We start from the raw sequence: 21,047 nt of genomic DNA on the forward strand, positions 1-21,047 counted from the left end.
TCACCTCAAATAATCTCAAACCATCATCTAACTTAAACTATCATCTTCATTACCCTAACCATTATACCATCATCATCATTAACCTATGCTTATGTAACACCATCATCATTTATCATAAACACAGTCGATCATCATCTTCATCATAATGTTATCATCTTCAAATGAGTAACATGTGGGATTTTGTTATGGCCCAGGAATGAAAACGTCCTAACAATTAAACATCACACGGCCCAATTAGATAGTTCAAATAAAAATCACGGCCCAAACAACATGAAGTGTAGTTGGTATTTCGAATAGCAGCCCGAAACAGATATAGTCAAATTCGATTTAATATCTAGTATTTGTTTTCGTGAACTAACTAGAAAACAAAGTGGGGTCGTTGATCCATTATCTATCATGCATCATAATCATCTTAGTACCAACACCATCATCATTTTCAGGATTATAATCATTTCGTATATCATTATTCGAATATCTCTCGTCATCATCATCATTCTAAACATCATCACCGAATACTATCATCATCATCAATATCAAACATCATTGCTAGTATTTATGATGATGATCATCATCTTTTATATGCGTATATCATAAACTTAATAAAAATCATACTAAGTTATCATCAACTTAATTGAAATGAGCGGGTGTGATGAATTTGGGCTCGATGGAAAGCAAAAATTTTTGGAACATAACCCGTTAGCAGAACCCATAATACAGCTGAATATAAAATGATTAGATTTGTTTTATGACCCAGTCATTATTATCATAGTTTAATATGCAGTCTACAAGAAAATAACAATTCTCTTAGTTCAAAAGTAAACAAGAAAGCTGTCATCAATAACGTCTCACCTAATCCATCGTATTCATCATAAAAAAAATCAAAACGTCCCTATATGTGGTCCCTTACGGTCTGCCATGAATTCTTATTTGGTTCCACTTGCAATTTAAATAAGTTTTCTAATATTCTATGTTCTTAAGTGGACAAAACCTCAAACAAAAGTGTGGTACAGCTTCGTTCAACAACTGCACTCTTTTCTTGTTCCAATGCATCGAACAAAACAAAAAAATATAATAGCAAAAGGTTACAGTAGTACAGCAGTTCATTGTTTAATAATGTTGGGCTCCAAAAGGTGACGGTTTGGGATGGCTAAAAGACAGCAGTAGCGACGTACAGTAGGGCTGCAGTTAAAATAAATGAAGGAAGCGATAGAGACAAGTATTATAGCAGCTGCAGTTTCAGGGTGGTGTTAGTGTTTGAAATAAAACCGGAACAGTAGGTTGATTCATGATAATTGTGATCAAAGTGGAGTGGTGAAGGGTGGCGGTTATGTTGGGTTTTGTTGCAACAGTAAAAGAGGCATAGCAGTAGCTTTAACAGCGGTGTTGGGTTGGACTTAAAAATCGATGATGGTGGTTTGTGGTTATCAGGTCAGAGAAAAAAATGAAGGGTTTCATGGTGATATTGTGGTTTTCGAATGGTGGTGATGTTTGGTCTCAGGTTCCTTATAAACTGTAACAAATGATGGTGATTATTAACGGGGAAGAATAGTAGCAATCGAAGTAATAGTAGGATAGCATGTATGATGGGTTGTTGTATCTATTGAAATGCCCCGTCCTAATCCATCTGGACGAAGTCTTCAACAGTTGGTTCCATTGCGAGGTTCTGACCTCTATATTCCATAAACGACTCCATGTAATATGAGCAAATGTACAGCGGAAGTTTTCTTTCATACCTGAGAATAAACATGCTTTAAAGTGTCAACCAAATGGTTGGTGAATTCATAAGTTTATCATAAAACAATAAAAATTCTGTAATTTTTGATAGACCACAAGATTTAAATGCTGCATGGTACAAATGGGCCCGAATCCTATACCCACCTGTAATGTATATGCGATATCTTTTAAATATAGTACACCTTTCTCACGTACGAAATTATCTTTCATAAATCTTAGTAACCGTACACATATCTCGTGCACAAAAATAACATACACATAACCAGTGTATAAAAATCATTCTCTCGATACATAACATTCATATCAATTGGTGACAATTATCATGTCCACATAATTCAATGGTGGCAATTATCATGTCCACATAATTCAAGGGTGGTAATTATCATGTCCACATAATTCAACGGTGGCAATTATCATGTCCACATAATTCAACGGTGGCAATTATCATGTCCACATAATTCAACGGTGGCAATTATCATGTCCACATAATTCAACAATAATCCGCAGTTCAAACACTTATAAAATATATCGTCAAACACTTATAAAAGCATTTCATGTATTCGCAGTTCAAAATATATTTCAAAAGCATTTAATAAAGCAGTTGTAAAAACATCGCATGTATTCTCAGTCCCAAAAATGTAAAGACTAAAAGGGAGCAAATGAAACTCACTATACTGTATTTTGTAGTAAAAATACATATGACATCATTTAACTAGAGTAGGTTGACCTTGGATTCACGAACCTATATCGGTTATATATATTAAAACACCTAATCACCATCAAAACAAGTTTATATATTAATACATTAATAATTTTTATGTCATGTTAATAAATAGTTTAATTGTAACTATTTTATATATATTATATATTATATATTAAATTTTTATTAAAGTATTTTAATGCATATTATTTATTACAAATACTTTATAATGTTCTAAAATTAATATTTATCTATATGATTATATATACTCAAAAACATATTTATATATGCTATGTAAATTAATTAATGTTAGATAATTATAGATAATATCATTTTAAAGAAAATAGCATGTAATATTAATATCGTCATGATACATGTAGTAGAATATATTTTTATATAAGTAACTTTTGTTTGTTAAAATAATAATTATAATAATACTAAAATAATGATAATACTAATAATAAAATGTTATATGTTAATAATAACAATAATAATAATAATAATAATAATAATAATAATAATAATAATAATAATAATAATAAAATAATAATAGTAATAATAATAGTAATAATAATAATAATAATAATAATAATAATAATAATAATAATAATAATAATAATAATAATAATAATAATAATAATAATAATAATAATAATAATAATAATAATAATAATAATAAGATGATAATATTAATAAAATGAATGGATAAGTAACTACCTCAAAGAAGTAGTCCAAAAAAAATGCCCAAGTCCGGGTTTGAACCTGCGACGTCCCGCTAACCCGATAACATCCTAATTATACCAATATCCATCATCATAATGACACCATCAAGTATCATCATAATCTACTTATCATCATAATAACCATCATAATCATCATCAATACCTCATCACCATCCTAATATCATCACTTATTATCATGATTTTATGTATCATATAATTCATCATCTTCTTATATGATCATCACTCAATCATATCGGGTATTATTATTAATATCTTAAACTATCACTTTCATTCGTAACCCTTATCACCATTATATCTTAATCATCTTAATTATCATCAAACCATTATCATCATTGTTTCCTATTTACTGTTTTCATCATCGATCATATTGAAACATCATCATCTCTATTTTTGTTTATCCTAAACATCATCTTTATCCTAATCACTCTCTTTCAGTATTTTCATCATCTTAAATGTTATGACAATTCTTCCTCGTCATTTACGTCCCATCTGAAAAAAGGAGCTTAACTTCAGCCCAAGTACAATTTAATCAAGCCCAACAACTTGTATTTCACGATCCAATCCAGTACCGGGAATCAGGAAAAGGAAAATAAATAAAGCAGGTTATAACTTGGGTTCTTCATCATCATTTATCATCGTCATTGTCCACCGTCCCCATCAAGTTAATCATTATCAGATCACTTGTTATTTACCTTCATCATTACCAATTATCATCATCAACACATTCATTATAAAAATCATATTATTACCCTCTTAATCATGTACCATTATCATATTCACCATCAACTTTGAAACATCGTTATCATCTTCTAAACATCTTGTACCATCGAACGGTTTAGGATTGGAAACAAGTAAGTAACCTCCTAGTCACTTTGTTAGACGGATGATGTGTACAGCAATTGAACCGCCTAAAGACTCAAAGGCTTTATGACTTAAAGTTAAACGATCTAATGGCAAAACAATAAAAGGGTTCGTATCATCCACACTATGTATTCATTTTAATAATTACAGCATCTAAACTATAGGGGTCCATCGAGACTTTTGAAAATAAAACAAATACATGTTGATCACAATATAGACTTTCAGTGGTAAATGAATTGACATAGGTCCCTCACTTTAATAATTGCCCCACTAATGATAAACCTTTAACTCTTTGTAATATAATATTTTGTGTGGACTACCTTCCTTTTTGTTTCACATAATGATTGTGCATTTTTAATTTCGATTATATGAATGGGATCAACAAAGAGGCGTTTAAAACATAAACAAATTTATCGCAGCAGCCTCATTCGATCAAATCATAAAACGGGTTATAGTAGCACAGTTATGATAATTGATGGTGGTTACAGGGTGGATGAAAATGGTGATGATTGTCGATGTGTACCTGAATTGAAACAGAAAATAAAAATAGTAGCAGCAACAATGTTTGAAGGTGGTTCGTTCGGTTGTTCACGAAGGAGGAGATGAAAGTAAAGAGGTGATAGTGGTGTTTTTGCATGGTGGTAGATGGTGATCATGTTGGTGGCGTGTGGTGGTGATGTTACGTATGTCTTAGCCTAGGTTCGATGGTGATTTCATGGTGTGAGTTCACAATGATGGGTTAACCGGTAGTGTGGAACCTACGGTACAGGTGGAGGTCCGGTGCTGCTCATGATGGTAGGGTAATTGTAGAGTGGTGTTTTCTTGGTTTGAAACAAAAGTATACGAGCTGCAGTTGTAATATATAAATTGGACTGAATAATTGGAGTAGAACATGATGTGATTAATTGAGATGGACAGATAACCAAAAACAAGACAGGAAGGACGAATTTGTTCAGGAAGAGATACAAAACAATTGAAATAAAACAAAAGTGATAGGGAAAGAAAATTCGTTCGTACAATTTTGTGATGTAATATCTAATAGAAAGACAAAGATTAAAATAGCTGATGTCGATCCTCCTAAATTTGTATCTGTATATGATTTCTCATATAATTTATAATTAATAATAATAATTAATAGATATAAATATTTTAATAATATTAATATACTACTTAATAATAATAATAATATTAATAATAATAATAATAGAAGTAATAATCAAAATAATACTAATACTACCAATAATAATGAATAAAAGGATAAAATAATGATAATGATAGTATTAAACAAAAATGGTTCTTTTTAGTAATAGTAATAATAATAATAAGAATAAAAGTAAATAATAATGATAATGATAATATTAGTATTGGTACTAATAATAATACTAATCATAATAATATTAGTAATAATAATAATAATATAACAGTTTATATATATTCATTTTCATATTGATAATTACTAATATAAATGCTAATATTGAAAGTAATAATAATATTACTACAACTACTATAATTTAACTTATAATTAGACTTATTATATTAATATTACATTTTATTATTTATGTAATATATATACTAACATATATTGAATATTACAATATATAGAATTCATATATATATACTATATATATTTATTTTAATAACATTTTAATTATTTTGTATATTACTCTACATATTTAATTCGAATGATTAAATGGTATTATATTAATTAAACACCTATATTTATATTTACATATATATTTATTTACTTATTTATTTACACACAATTGTTCGTGAATTGTCTGAAATGGTCAAAGGTCAAATGCATTCATGTAGACAGTTCTAACATTTTAAGACTCAACATTACAGACTTTGCTTATCGTGTTGAAACCATATAAAGATTAAGTTTAAATTTGGTCAAAAATTCTCGGGTCGTCACAGTACCTACCCGTTAAAGAAATTTCGTCCCGAAATTTAAGTGAGGTGGTCATGGTTAACAATAAAAATGTTTTCGCGACGAATATGAGTTGATAATTAGAGTTTTATCATCATTGAAAAATATAGATAAATCGATTCGATTATTCGAAGAGCACGAATGAAGTGATCATAAAAGAGTGAATTGAATAATTGTATGTTCGTCTTAGCCGGTGACGTAGTCATGATTGAATTTCGGAATTCAAGGGATTTAAAGAAAATCTTGAAAATCTATAAGATCTGTTTCTTCGAGATTTAAGGAAATTAGGATCTCTTTAATTAAATGCGATGATCTGTCCTGATTACTACATCTGATATTTCCATTATAAATTTACCTTTTCCATTCCATTATTTTTCACCACTTCTATACTCAATTTCCAAATTCAAAAGATTGTGAAAATGCTTAATCCAATTCTGATTCTTGTTCTTTTCCTCACTATCGCAACAATCATTCTCCTTTTCCAATTACCACCGGAGGAATCTGTTTTCTTCTACTTCGCCCTTAGGGTTATAATGTTTTTAATTCTCCCGTGTCTTTATGTTGCGATAAACATTGATATACACGGTTTGTAATTCCTGTGTTTGTGATTGGCTTTATATTTTCCTTTATTTTTCAGAGCTCCATGCTCTTGTTTTCTCTTCCCGACTTCAAGTCAAGCGAATAATGGTTCAGAATTTTTAGATATAGAGTTTTGAATGATTATAATGTTCTATGCAGGAAGGAACGTGATAGCACAATTTGATTTTCAAATTTACCAATATCCCAGAAGATAGAACCATCAAGAATACATTTTCTTGATATGTTCGGGAGTTAAGTAAAATGAAAGAGTTATGTAACATGGCACATGATGACGTTATGATCTGTGAATCATCATGCTCCAATAGAACGTCCAGCATGACTTACTGTAATATAATCACGTTGGCCAAGCATCATTATATTATACTAACTCATGCTCTAATTCTTAACACTTCTCCAGAATTCATTCATAATTTATGCTTAGGTTTTACAGAAGTTTCCAATATAATGTAATACAGATAGCACGAAGAGGTATATAATTTCGGACGAGAATATTTATGAAAATATCTTCAGAAATATCGAAGATATTTATGATGATATTTTGGAATTTCTAAGTTCAAAAGTTGATGAAGAAAGATTTTTCACAAGATTTTAACATGACTTCAGAGCATGATATTCTCTAAAGATTTCATCGAATCCAGAATTACCTGGATTCTTTGAATATAGGGTTTGGTCCTTGTATTTGTCCTTGGTCTCCTTCATGGTTAGCTCAACCCGTTTTTCAGTACCAAATTTTCTATCGAGCATTCCTAATACTCCCTTCTTTATCATCAAACTTCCGACGATTAATGTCTTTTACGGTTGTCTACAGTTTCTGTTGCTTCCTTCAGCTTTTTCAAAGTTTAATGTAATGATTCGTAGGCTGGTTGCTTTTCAAAATTTCCGAATGGAAGATTATAATTCTAAGATATACATGTTATATATACATATAACTGTTGATATAGTAACGTTACGAGATTTCAAAATACTGATTGCTAGTTCTCGGTATTTGGTATGGCAATTCTCGCTATAAGATGCGGATAGGGTTTTGATAAATATAATGATTTTTCGGAAAATCAAAGATCAATGAAGTTGCTGGTAAGTTTGCTGCTAACGTGATGGAATATAAACGGTTCCCCGGTAACGATGACGAATGGCATCTTATATATCAAAGTTATAATAGAGTTTATTCGAATGAAAAGCCGAAATTTATTTGCTGAAGCTGTGACAAAATTGGCTACTTTGGAATGGGATTGCAAAGTGATTTTCGGTAATAACAATGCCAAAGAAGCTAGCACAAATACGTATTAAACGTTTACTCAGGCTCTGAGTGTTTTCAAGTGCATAACTATATGCATCAATCTTTCCTTCTGTAGATGAAGTGCGGTTGGTTCATCCTCTCGATTGAGGTGTTTTCAAGAATTATAAAAGGTTTTAACGCAGATTGTAATCGTCAAGATACAAATGAGGTTTAAGATGAAATCAAGTGGCAAACTTGAAGAATTATTTAGTTTCATATGTTATAGTCAATATTTTAATTCATTTTTAATTGTCCAATCTCGATAGTCCACATTCGATAGTCCACAGTTAACAGTCCAATAATTCATATATAGTTTAATTTATAATATTCGAATTAATTAATACGTATCGTGACCCGTGTACATGTCTCAGACTCGATCACAACTCAAACTATATATATTATTGTAGAATCAACCTCAACCCTGTATAGCTAACTCCAGCATTACTGCATATAGAGTGTCTATGGTTATTCCAAATAATATATATAGATGCGTCGATATGATATGTCAAAACCTTGTATACGTGTCCTGATATTTAAAGTGCGTAAAATAAATAACAGAAATTAAATGACGATAAATAAAATTGCGATAATTAAATTGCAATAAATAAACTGCGATAAATAAAATGTAATCAGTTAGCTAGGAACAGTTAGCTAGGATCAGTTAGCGTGGATTCTTAACAAAATTTCTCATAGTTAAATTTTTCTGTTTCTAACAAATTTTATTTTGTCCAATGTTTTCTTCATTATGCCACTTGTTGGATTCTGATAGGTCAAAATCCAAATATGAAATTGAATGAAAATGGTTATTTTGTGATGAACAGATTCGTATATCTTGTGGATGTAAGTAGGATAGTAAATGTCTGTTGAATCAGATTCGAAGAATGTACAATGTAACTTATTAATGTGAAATCTAAATATTCCTTGGGTTTACCCACTCGTTTGAAATGTCCCGTTCTTATTGATTAAAAATGTTCTATATTAATGGATTTCATTGCGAGGTTTTGACCTCTATATGAGACGTTTTTCAAAGACTGCATTCATTTTTAAAACAAACCATAACCTTTATTTCATAAATAAAGGTTTAAAAAGCTTTACGTAGATTATCAAATAATGATAATCTAAAATATCCTGTTTACACACGACCATTACATAATGGTTTACAATACAAATATGTTACATCGAAATCAGTTTCTTGAATGCAGTTTTTGCACAATATCATACAAACATGGACTCCAAATCTTGTCCTTATTTTAGTATGCAACAGCGGAAGCTCTTAGTATTCACCTGAGAATAAACATGCTTTAAACGTCAACAAAAATGTTGGTGAGTTATAGGTTTAACCTATATATATCAAATCGTAACAATAGACCACAAGATTTCATATTTCAATACACATCCCATACATAGAGATAAAAATCATTCATATGGTGAACACCTGGTAACCGACATTAACAAGATGCATATATAAGAATATCCCTATCATTCCGGGACACCCTTCGGATATGATATAAATTTCGAAGTACTAAAGCATCCGGTACTTTGGATGGGGTTTGTTAGGCCCAATAGATCAATCTTTAGGATTCGCGTCAATTAGGATATCTGTTCCCTAATTCTTAGATTACCAGACTTAATAAAAAGGGGCATATTCGATTTCGATAATTCAACCATAGAATGTAGTTTCACGTACTTGTGTCTATTTTGTAAATCATTTATAAAACCTGCATGTATTCTCATCCCAAAAATATTAGATTTTAAAAGTGGGACTATAACTCAATTTCACAGATTTTTACTTCGTCGGGAAGTAAGACTTGGCCACTGGTTGATTCACGAACCTATAACAATATATACATATATATCAAAGTATGTTCAAAATATATTTACAACACTTTTAATATATTTTGATGTTTTAAGTTTATTAAGTCAGCTGTCCTCGTTAGTAACCTACAACTAGTTGTCCACAGTTAGATGTACAGAAATAAATCGATAAATATTATCTTGAATCAATCCACGACCCGGTGTATACGTATCTCAGTATTGATCACAACTCAAACTATATATATTTTGGAATCAACCTCAACCCTGTATAGCTAACTCCAACATTCACATATAGAGTGTCTATGGTTGTTCCGAAATATATATAGATGTGTCGACATGATAGGTCGAAACATTGTATACGTGTCTATGGTATCTCAAGATTACATAATATACAATACAAGTTGATTAAGTTATGGTTGGAATAGATTTGTTACCAATTTTCACGTAGCTAAAATGAGAAAAATTATCTAATCTTGTTTTACCCATAACTTCTTCATTTTAAATCCGTTTTGAGTGAATCAAATTGCTATGGTTTCATATTGAACTCTATTTTATGAATATAAATAGAAAAAGTATAGGTTTATAGTCGGAAAAATAAGTTAAAAGTCGTTTTTGTAAAGGTAGTCATTTCAGTTGAAAGAACGACGTCTAGATGACCATTTTAGAAAACATACTTTCACTTTGAGTTTAACCATAATTTTTGGATATAGTTTCATGTTCATAATAAAAATCATTTTCCTAGAATAACAACTTTTAAATCAAAGTTTATCATAGTTTTTAATTAACTAACCCAAAACAGCCCGCGGTGTTACTACGACGGCGTAAATCCAGTTTTATGGTGTTTATCGTGTTTCCAGTTTTTAAATCATTAAGTTAGCATATCATATAGATATAGAACATGTGTTTAGTTGATTTTAAAAGTCTAGTTAGAAGGATTAACTTTATTTGCGAACAAGTTTAGAATTAACTAAACTATGTTCTAGTGATTACAAGTTTAAACCTTCGACTAAGATAGCTTTATATGTATGAATCGAATGATGTTATGCACATCATTACTACCTCAAGTTTTCTGGATAAAGCTACTGGAAATGAGAAAAATGGATCTAGCTTCAAAGGATCCTTGAATGGCTTGAAAGTTCTTGAAGCAGAATCATGACACGAAAACAGTTCAAGTAAGATTTTCACTCGAAATAAGATTGTTATGGTTATAGAAATTGAATCAAAGTTTGAATATGAGTATTACCTTGTATTAGAAAGATATCTTACTGTAAATAAGAAAGATTTCTTGAGGTTGGATGATCACTCTACAAGATTGGAAGTAAGCTAGCAAACTTGGAAGTATTCTTGATTTTATGAAACTAGAACTTGTAGAATTTATGAAGAACACTTAGAACTTGAAGATAGAACTTGAGAGAGATCAATTAGATGAAGAAAATTGAAGAATGAAAGTGTTTGTAGGTGTTTTTAGTCATTGGTGTATGGATTAGATATAAAGGATATGTAATTTTGTTTTCATGTAAATAAGTCATGAATGATTACACATATTTTTGTAATTTTATGAGATATTTCATGCTAGTTGCCAAATGATGGTTCCCACATGTGTTAGGTGACTCACATGGGCTGCTAAGAGCTGATCATTGGAGTGTATATACCAATAGTACATACATCTAAAATCTGTGTATTGTACGAGTACAAATACGGGTGCATACGAGTAGAATTGTTGATGAAACTGAACGAGGATGTAATTGTAAGCATTTTTGTTAAGTAGAAGTATTTTGATAAGTGTCTTGAAGTTTTTCAAAAGTGTATGAATACATATTAAAACACTACATGTATATACATTTTAACTGAGTCGTTAAGTCATCGTTAGTCGTTACATGTAAGTGTTGTTTTGAAACCTTTAGGTTAACGATCTTGTTAAATGTTGTTAACCCAATGTTTATAATATCAAATGAGATTTTAAATTATTATATTATCATGATATTATGATGTGCTAATATCTCTTAATATGTTATATATACATTAAATGTCGTTACAACGATAATCGTTACATATATGCCTCGTTTCAAAATCATTAAGTTAGTAGTCCTGTTTTTACATATGTAGTTCATTATTAATATACTTAATGATATGTTTACTTATCATAATATCATGTTAACTATATATATAACCATATATAAGTCATCATATAGTTTTTACAAGTTTTAACGTTCGTGAATCACCGGTCAACTTGGGTGGTTAATTGTCTATATGAAACCTATTTCAATTAATCAAGTCTTAACAAGTTTGATTGCTTAACATGTTGGAAACACTTAATCATGTAAATATAAATTTCATTTAATATATATAAACACGGAAAAGTTTGGGTCACTACAGTACCTACCCGTTAAATAAATTTCGTCCCGAAATTTTAAGCTGTTGAAAGTGTTGACGAATCTTCTAGAAATAGATGCGGGTATTTCTTCTTCATCTGATCTTCACGCTCCCAGGTGAACTCAGGTCCTCTACGAGCATTCCATCAAACTTTAACAATCGGTATCTTGTTTTGTTTAAGTCTCTTAACCTCACGATCCATTATTTCGACGGGTTCTTCAATGAATTGAAGTTTTTCATTTATTTGGATTTCGTCCAACAGAATAGTGAGATCTTCTTTAGCAAAACATTTCTTCAAATTTGAGACGTGGAAAGTGTTATGTACAGCCGCGAGTTGTTGAGGTAGCTCCAGTTAGTAAGCTACTAGTCCGACACGATCTATAATCTTGAATGGTCCAATGTACCTTGGATTTAGTTTCCCCCGTTTACCAAATCGAACAACGTCTTTCCAAGGTGAAACCTTAAGCATGACCATTTCTCCAATTTTAAACTCTATATCTTTTCTTTTACTGTCCGCGTAGCTCTTTTGTCGACTCTGGGCGGTTTTCAATCTTTGTTGAATTTGGATGATTTTCTAGGTAGTTTCTTGTATTATCTCCGGACCCGTAATCTGTCTATCCCCCACTTCACTCCAACAAATCGGAGACCTGCACTTTCTACCATAAAGTGCTTCAAACGGCGCCATCTCAATGCTTGAATGGTAGCTGTTGTTGTAGGAAAATTCTGCTAACGGTAGATGTCGATCCCAACTGTTTTCGAAATCAATAACACAAGCTCGTAGCATGTCTTCAAGCATTTGTATCGTCCTTTCACTCTGTCCATCAGTTTATGGATGATAAGCAGTACTCATGTCTAGACGAGTTCCCAATGCTTGCTGTAATGTCTGCCAGAATCTTGAAATAAATCTGCCATCCCTATCAGAGATACTAGAGATTGGTATTCCATGTCTGGAGACGACTTCCTTCAAATACAGTCGTGCTAACTTCTCCATCTTGTCATCTTCTCTTATTGGCAGAAGTGTGCTGACTTGGTGAGACGATCAACTATTACCCAAATAGTATCATAACCACTTGCAGTCCTTGGCAATTTAGTAATGAAATCCATGGTAACGTTTTCCCATTTTCATTCCGGAATTTCAGGTTGTTGTAGTAGACCTGATGGTTTTTGATGTTCAGCTTTGACCTTAGAACACGTCAAACATTCTCCTACATATTTATCAATATCGGCTTTCATACCTGGCCACCAAAAATGTTTCTTAAGATCCTTGTACATCTTCCCCGTTCCAGGATGTATTGAGTATCTGGTTTTATGAGCTTCTCTAACTACCATTTCTCTCATATCTCCAAATTTTGGTACCCAAATTCTTTCAGCCCTATACCGGGTTCTGTCTTCCCGAATATTAAGATGCTTCTCCGATCCTTTGGGTATTTCATCCTTTAAATTTCCCTCTTTTAAAACTCCTTGTTGCGCCTCCTTTATTTGAGTAGTAAGGTTAGTGTGAATCATTATATTCATAGATTTTACTCGAATGAGTTCTCTGTCCTTTCTGCTCAAGGCGTCAGCTACCATATTTGCCTTTCCCGGGTGATAACGAATCTCAAAGTCGTAATCATTCAACAATTCAATCCACCGACGCTGCCTCATATTCAGTTGTTTCTGATTAAATATGTGTTGAAGACTTTTGTGGCTGGTATATATAATACTTTTGACCCCATATAAGTAGTGCCTCCAAGTCTTTAATGCAAAAACAACCGCACCTAATTCCAAATCATGCGTCGTATAATTTTGCTCATGAATCTTCAATTGTCTAGACACATAAGCAATCACCTTCGTTCGTTACATTAATACACAACCGAGACCTTGCTTTGATGCGTCACAATAAATCACAAAATCATCATTCCCTTCAGGCAATGACAATATAGGTGCCGTAGTTAGCTTTTTCTTCAATAATTGAAACGCCTCCTCTTGTTCATCCTTCCATTCAAATTTCTTCCCTTTATGCGTTAATGCAGTCAAGGGTTTTGCTATTTTGGAAAAATCTTGGATGAATCTTCTGTAGTAACCAGCCAATCCTAAAAATTGACGTATATGCTTCGAAGTTTTTGGGGTTTCCCACTTTTCAATGGTTTCGATCTTTGCCGGGTCCACCTGGATACCTTCTTTGTTCACTATGTGACCGAGGAATTGAACTTCTTCCAACCAAAATGCTCACTTTGAAAACTTAGCGTACAGTTTTTCTTTCCTCAATACTTCTAGCACTCTTCTCAAATGTTCTTCGTGCTCTTGATCATTCTTTGAGTAAATAAGTATGTCATCGATGAAAACAATGACAAACTTTTCAAGATATGGCCCACACACTCGGTTCATAAGGTCCATGAATACAGCTGGTGTGTTAGTCAATCCAAACGGCATAACCATAAACTCGTAATGACCATAACGCGTCCTAAAAGCAGTTTTTGAAATATCATCCTCCTTTACTCGCATTTGATGATATCCAGAACGTAAATCGATCTTCGAATAAACTGACGAGCCTTGTAGTTGATCAAATAAGTCGTCAAATCTCGGCAGTGGATAACGATTTTTGATGGTAAGTTTGTTCAACTCTCTGTAGTCAATACACAACCTAAATGTACCATCCTTCTTTTTGACAAACAAAACAGGAGCTCCCCATGGTGATGTGCTTGGTCGAATGAAACCACGTTCTAATAGTTCTTGCAATTGGCTTTATAGTTCTTTCATCTCGCTGGGTACGAGTCTATAAGGAGCACGAGCTATTGGTGCAGCTCCTGGTACAAGATCTATTTGAAATTCAACAGATCGATGTGGAGGTAGTCCCAGTAATTCTTTCGGAAATACATCGGGAAATTCTTTTGCGACAGGAACATCATTGATGCTCTTTTCTTCAGTTTGTACTTTCTCGACGTGTGCTAGAACAGCATAGCAACCTTTTCTTATTAGTTTTTGTGCCTTCAAATTACTAATAAGATGTAGCTTCATGTTGCCCTTTTCTCCGTAAACCTTTAAGGGTTCTCCTTCTTCTCGTACAATGCGAATTGCATTTTTATAACATACGATCTCTGCTTTCACCTTCTTCAGCCAGTCCATGCCAACTATTACATCAAAACTCCCTAACTCTACTGGTATCAAATCAATCTTAAATATTTCGCTACCCAGTTTAATTTCTCGATTCCGGCATATATTTTCTGCTGAAATTAATTTACCGTTTGCTAATTCGAGTAAAAAATTTACTATCCAACGGCGTCAATGGACAACTTAATTTAGCACAAAAATCTCTACTCATATAGCTTCTATCCGCACCCGAATCAAATAAAACGTAAGCAGATTTATTGTCAATAAGAAACGTACCAGTAACAAGCTACGGGTCTTCCTGTGCCTCTGCCGCATTAATATTGAAAACTCTTCCGCGGCCTTGTCCATTCGTGTTCTCCTGGTTCGGGCAATTTCTAATAATGTGGCCCGGTTTTCCACATTTATAACAAACTACATTGGCATAACTTGCTCCGACACTACTTGCTCCGCCATTACTCCTTCCGACACCATTTGTTCCTTTCGTTCTGTTAACCCCTGGTCCGTAGACCTCACACTTCGCCGCGCTATGACCATTTCTTTTACACTTGTTGCAAAATTTGGTGCAGAACCCCGAGTGATACTTTTCACACCTTTGGCATAGCTGCTTCTGATTGTTTTTGTTGTTGTTACGGTTGTTAATGTTGTTGGGATGATTGTTGTAGTAGTTGTTGTTGTTGTTGTTGGGCCGTTTGTTGTAGTTACGATTGATGTTGCGATTGTTGGGATAATTGTTGCAATTATTATTGTAATTGCTGTTGTTGTTGTATTGGTGATTCTTATCACCGTTTTCCTCCCACTTTCTTTTGACTTGCTTCACATTGGCCTCTTCAGTCGTCTGTTCTTTAATTCTTTCCTCAATCTGGTTCACTAGTTTGTGAGCCATTCTACATGCCTGTTGTATGGAGGCGGGCTCGTGTGAACTTATATCTTCTTGGTTTCTTTCCGGTAATCCTTTCACAAATGCGTCGATCTTCTCTTCCTCATCTTCGAACGCTCCCGGACACAATAGGCACAATTCTGTGAATCGTCTTTCGTACGTGGTAATATCAAATCCTTGGGTTCGTAACCCTCTAAGTTCTGTCTTGAGCTTATTGACCTCGGTTCTGGGACGGTACTTCTCGTTCATCAAGTGCTTGAATGCTGACCACGGTAGTGCGTACGCATCATCTTGTCCCACTTGCTCTAGATAGGTATTCCACCATGTTAGCGCAGAACCTGTTGTAGTGACCCGAACTTTTCCATGTTTATATATATATTAATTGAGATTGATATTTACATGATTAAATGTTTCCAACATGTTAAGAAATCAAACTTGTTAAGACTTGATTAATTGAAATATGTTTCATATAGACAATTGACCACCCAAGTTGACCGGTGATTCACAAAAACTATATGATGACATATATATGGATATATATATAGTTAACATGATACTATGATAAGTAAACATATCATTAAGTATATTAACAATGAACTACATATGTAAAAACAAGACTACTAACTTAATGATTTTTAAACGAGACATATATGTAACGATTATCGTTGTAAAGACATTTAATGTATATATATCATATTAAGAGATATTCATACATGATAATATCATGATAATATAATAATTTAAAATCTCATTTGATATTATAAATATTGGGTTAACAACATTTAACAAGATCGTTAACCTAAAGGTTTCAAAACAACACTTACATGTAACGATTAACGATGACTTAACGACTCAGTTAAAATGTATATACATGTAGTGTTTTAATATTTATTTATACACTTTTGAAAGACTTCAATACACTTATCAAAATACTTCTACTTAACAAAAATGCTTACAATTACATCCTCGTTCAGTTTCATCAACAATTCTACTCGTATGCACCCGTATTCGTACTCGTACAATACACAGCTTTTAGATGTATGTACTATTGGTATATACACTCCAATGATCAGCTCTTAGCAGCCCATGTGAGTCACCTAACACATGTGGGAACCATCATTTGGCAACTAGCATGAAATATCTCATAAAATTACAAAAATATGAGTAATCATTCATGACTTATTTACATGAAAACAAAATTACATATCCTTTATATCTAATCCATACACCAATGACCAAAAACACCTACAAACACTTTCATTCTTCAATTTTCTTCATCTAATTGATCTCTCTCAAGTTCTATCTTCAAGTTCTAAGTGTTCTTCATAAATTCTACAAGTTCTAGTTACATAAAATCAAGAATACTTTCAAGTTTGTTAGCTCACTTCCAATCTTGTAAGGTGATCATCCAACCTCAAGAAATCTTTGTTTCTTACAGTAGGTTATCATTCTAATATAAGGTAATAATCATATTCAAACTTTGGTTCAATTTCTATAACTATAACAATCTTATTTCAAGTGATGATCTTACTTGAACTTGTTTTCGTGTCATGATTCTGCTTCAAGAACTTTCAAGCCATCCAAGGATCCTTTGAAGCTAGATCCATTTTTCTCATTTCCAGTAGGTTTATCCAAGGAACTTGAGGTAGTAATGATGTTCATAACATCATTCTATTCATACATATAAAGCTATCTTATTCGAAGGTTTAAACTTGTAATCACTAGAACATAGTTTAGTTAATTCTAAACTTGTTCGCAAATAAAAGTTAATCCTTCTAACTTGACTTTTAAAATCAACTAAACACATGTTATATATCTATATGATATGCTAACTTAATGATTTAAAACCTGGAAACACGAAAAACACCGTAAAACCGGATTTACGCCGTCGTAGTAACACCGCGGGCTGTTTTGGGTTAGTTAATTAAAAACTATGATAAAATTTGATTTAAAAGTTGTTATTCTGAGAAAATTATTTTTATTATGAACATGAAACTATATCCAAAAATTATGGTTAAACTCAAAGTGGAAGTATGTTTTCTAAAATGGTCATCTAGACGTCGTTCTTTCGACTGAAATGACTACCTTTACAAAAACGACTTGTAACTTATTTTTCCGACTATAAACCTATACTTTTTCTGTTTAGATTCATAAAATAGAGTTCAATATTAAACCATAGCAATTTGATTCACTCAAAACGGATTTAAAATGAAGAAGTTATGGGTAAAACAAGATTGGATAATTTTTCTCATTTTAGCTACGTGAAAATTGATAACAAATCTATTCCAACCATAACTTAATCAACTTGTATTGTATATTATGTAATCTTGAGATACCATAGACACGTATACAATGTTTCGACCTATCATGTCGACACATCTATATATATTTCGGAGCAACCATAGACACTCTATATGTGAATGTTGGAGTTAGCTATACAGGGTTGAGGTTGATTCCAAAATATATATAGTTTGAGTTGTGATCAATACTGAGATACGTATACACTGGGTCGTGGATTGATTCAAGATAATATTTATCGATTTATTTCTGTACATCTAACTGTGGACAACTAGTTGTAGGTTACTAACGCGGACAGCTGACTTAATAAACTTAAAACATCAAAATATATTAAAAGTGTTGTAAATATATTTTGAATATACTTTGATATATATGTATATATTGTTATAGGTTCGTGAATCAACCAGTGGCCAAGTCTTACTTCCCGACGAAGTAAAAATCTGTGAAAGTGAGTTATAGTCCCACTTTTAAAATCTAATATTTTTGGGATGAGAATACATGCAGGTTTTATAAATGATTTACAAAATAGACACAAGTACGTGAAACTACATTCTATGGTTGAATTATCGAAATCGAATATGCCCCTTTTTATTAAGTCTGGTAATCTAAGAATTAGGGAACAGACACCCTAATTGACACGAATCCTAAAGATAGATCTATTGGGCTTAACAAACCCCATCCAAAGTACCGGATGCTTTAGTACTTCAAAATTTATATCATATCCGAAGGGTGTCCCGGAATGATGGGGATATTCTTATATATGCATTTTGTTAATGTCGGTTACCAGGTGTTCACCATATGAATGATTTTTATCTCTATGTATGGGATGCGTATTGAAATATGAAATCTTGTGGTCTATTGTTACGATTTGATATATATAGGTTAAACCTATAACTCAATAACATTTTTGTTGACGTTTTAAGCATGTTTATTCTCAGGTGATTATTAAGAGCTTCCGCTGTCGCATACTTAAATAAGGACGAGATTTGGAGTCCATGCTTGTATGATATTGTGTAAAAACTGCATTCAAAAAACTTATTTTGTTGTAACATATTTGTATTGTAAACCATTATGTAATGGTCGTGTGTAAACAGGATATTTTAGATTATCATTATTTGATAATCTACGTAAAGCTTTTTAAACCTTTATTGATGAAATAAAGGTTATGGTTTGTTTTAAAATGAATGCAGTCTTTGAAAAACGTCTCATATAGAGGTCAAAACCTCGCAACGAAATCAATTAATATGAAACGTTTTTAATCAATAAGAACGGGACATTTCACCTGTGAAGGTATGCGTAGCGTACTTCACTTTGTCCTCTTCAGTACAATTACTTATGGTAAACACCGATTCGACCTTCTCGGTCCACCGTTTCAATCCGATCGATCCTTCGGTTCCATCAAATTTCAAAGGTTTGCAGGCAGTGAATTCTTTGTAGGTGCATCCTACACGATTTCCTGTACTGCTAGATCCAAGGTTATTGTTGGTATGTAGCGCAGCCTGTACTGCGGCTATGTTTGAAGCTAGAAAAGTACGGAATTCCTCTTCATTCATATTTACGGTGTGTCGAGTAGTCGGTGCCATTTCCTTCAAAATAGTCAAATGGAACAAGTTAATCATACAGAATATTAAGAGTAGTTAATAGTATTTCGTAGCATAATATGAACTCATTTATAAAAGCTTTTTCTTCATATTAGCATTTTATAAGTTTAAATTTGGGTAGTACCTACCCGTTAAGTTCATACATAGTAGCTAATATACAATTCAACTACTACAATTCTATATGAAAAACTGATTATAATAATATTTCGCGTTCAAACTTTTATACAATATTTTACAAACTTACAATACCGCTTATTTTACATAAAGCATGAAATATACCACACAATAACTTTGATACAGGATAGTTGTGAAGATAATTCTAGCTAGTACACAAGTCGTTCAGCAAAGGCAATAACGACACGTAATTCATACGTCCAGAAACAAGTCATGCATTCTGGTTTTACTAGGACTACTTCCCATCCTTGGTCTTGTCGAACATAACCATTATGGCCGTTGATAAGACAGCGTGTTGTAACGTCGTCAAAGGGACGAGGGTTACGTAATGACCAACAGTCTCGTAATAACCTAAAAACCTCATTTCTTACCCCAATTACCGACTCCGTCACTTGTGGGAACGTTTTGTTTAATAGCTATAGCCCGATGTTCTTTTTCTCACTTTGGTGAGAAGCGAACATTACTAACCCGTAAGCATAGCATGCTTCTTTATGTTGCATGTTAGCCGCTTTTTCTAAATCATGAAGTCCTATATTCGGATACATTGATTCAAATTAATTTCTTAACCCGTTGCGTAAAATAGCATTTGGGTTCCCCGCAATATATGCGTCAAAGTAAACACATTGTAACTTATGGGTTTCCCAATGTGATATCCCTTATCTTTCAAACAAAAGTCTCTTATAAACCAAGACATTCTTGGAACGTTCTTCGAATGTCTTACAAACTTATTTCGCCGTAAATAGTTGTGCCGAAGAATTCTGACCGACTCTAGACAAGATTTCATCAATCATGTCTCCGGGTAGGTCTCTTAAAATATTGAGTTGTCTATCCATTTTGTGTTTTTATACTGTAAAATAGACAAGAGTTAGATTCATAAAAAAATACATATTAATACAAGCAATTTTTACATATATCATAAAGCATAAGCACACTATATTACATATATTACACCACACGAATACAACTATCTTATTC

The sequence above is a fragment of the Rutidosis leptorrhynchoides genome, chromosome 5 (assembly GCF_046630445.1).
Source record: "Rutidosis leptorrhynchoides isolate AG116_Rl617_1_P2 chromosome 5, CSIRO_AGI_Rlap_v1, whole genome shotgun sequence".
Classification (NCBI taxonomy): domain Eukaryota; kingdom Viridiplantae; phylum Streptophyta; class Magnoliopsida; order Asterales; family Asteraceae; genus Rutidosis; species Rutidosis leptorrhynchoides.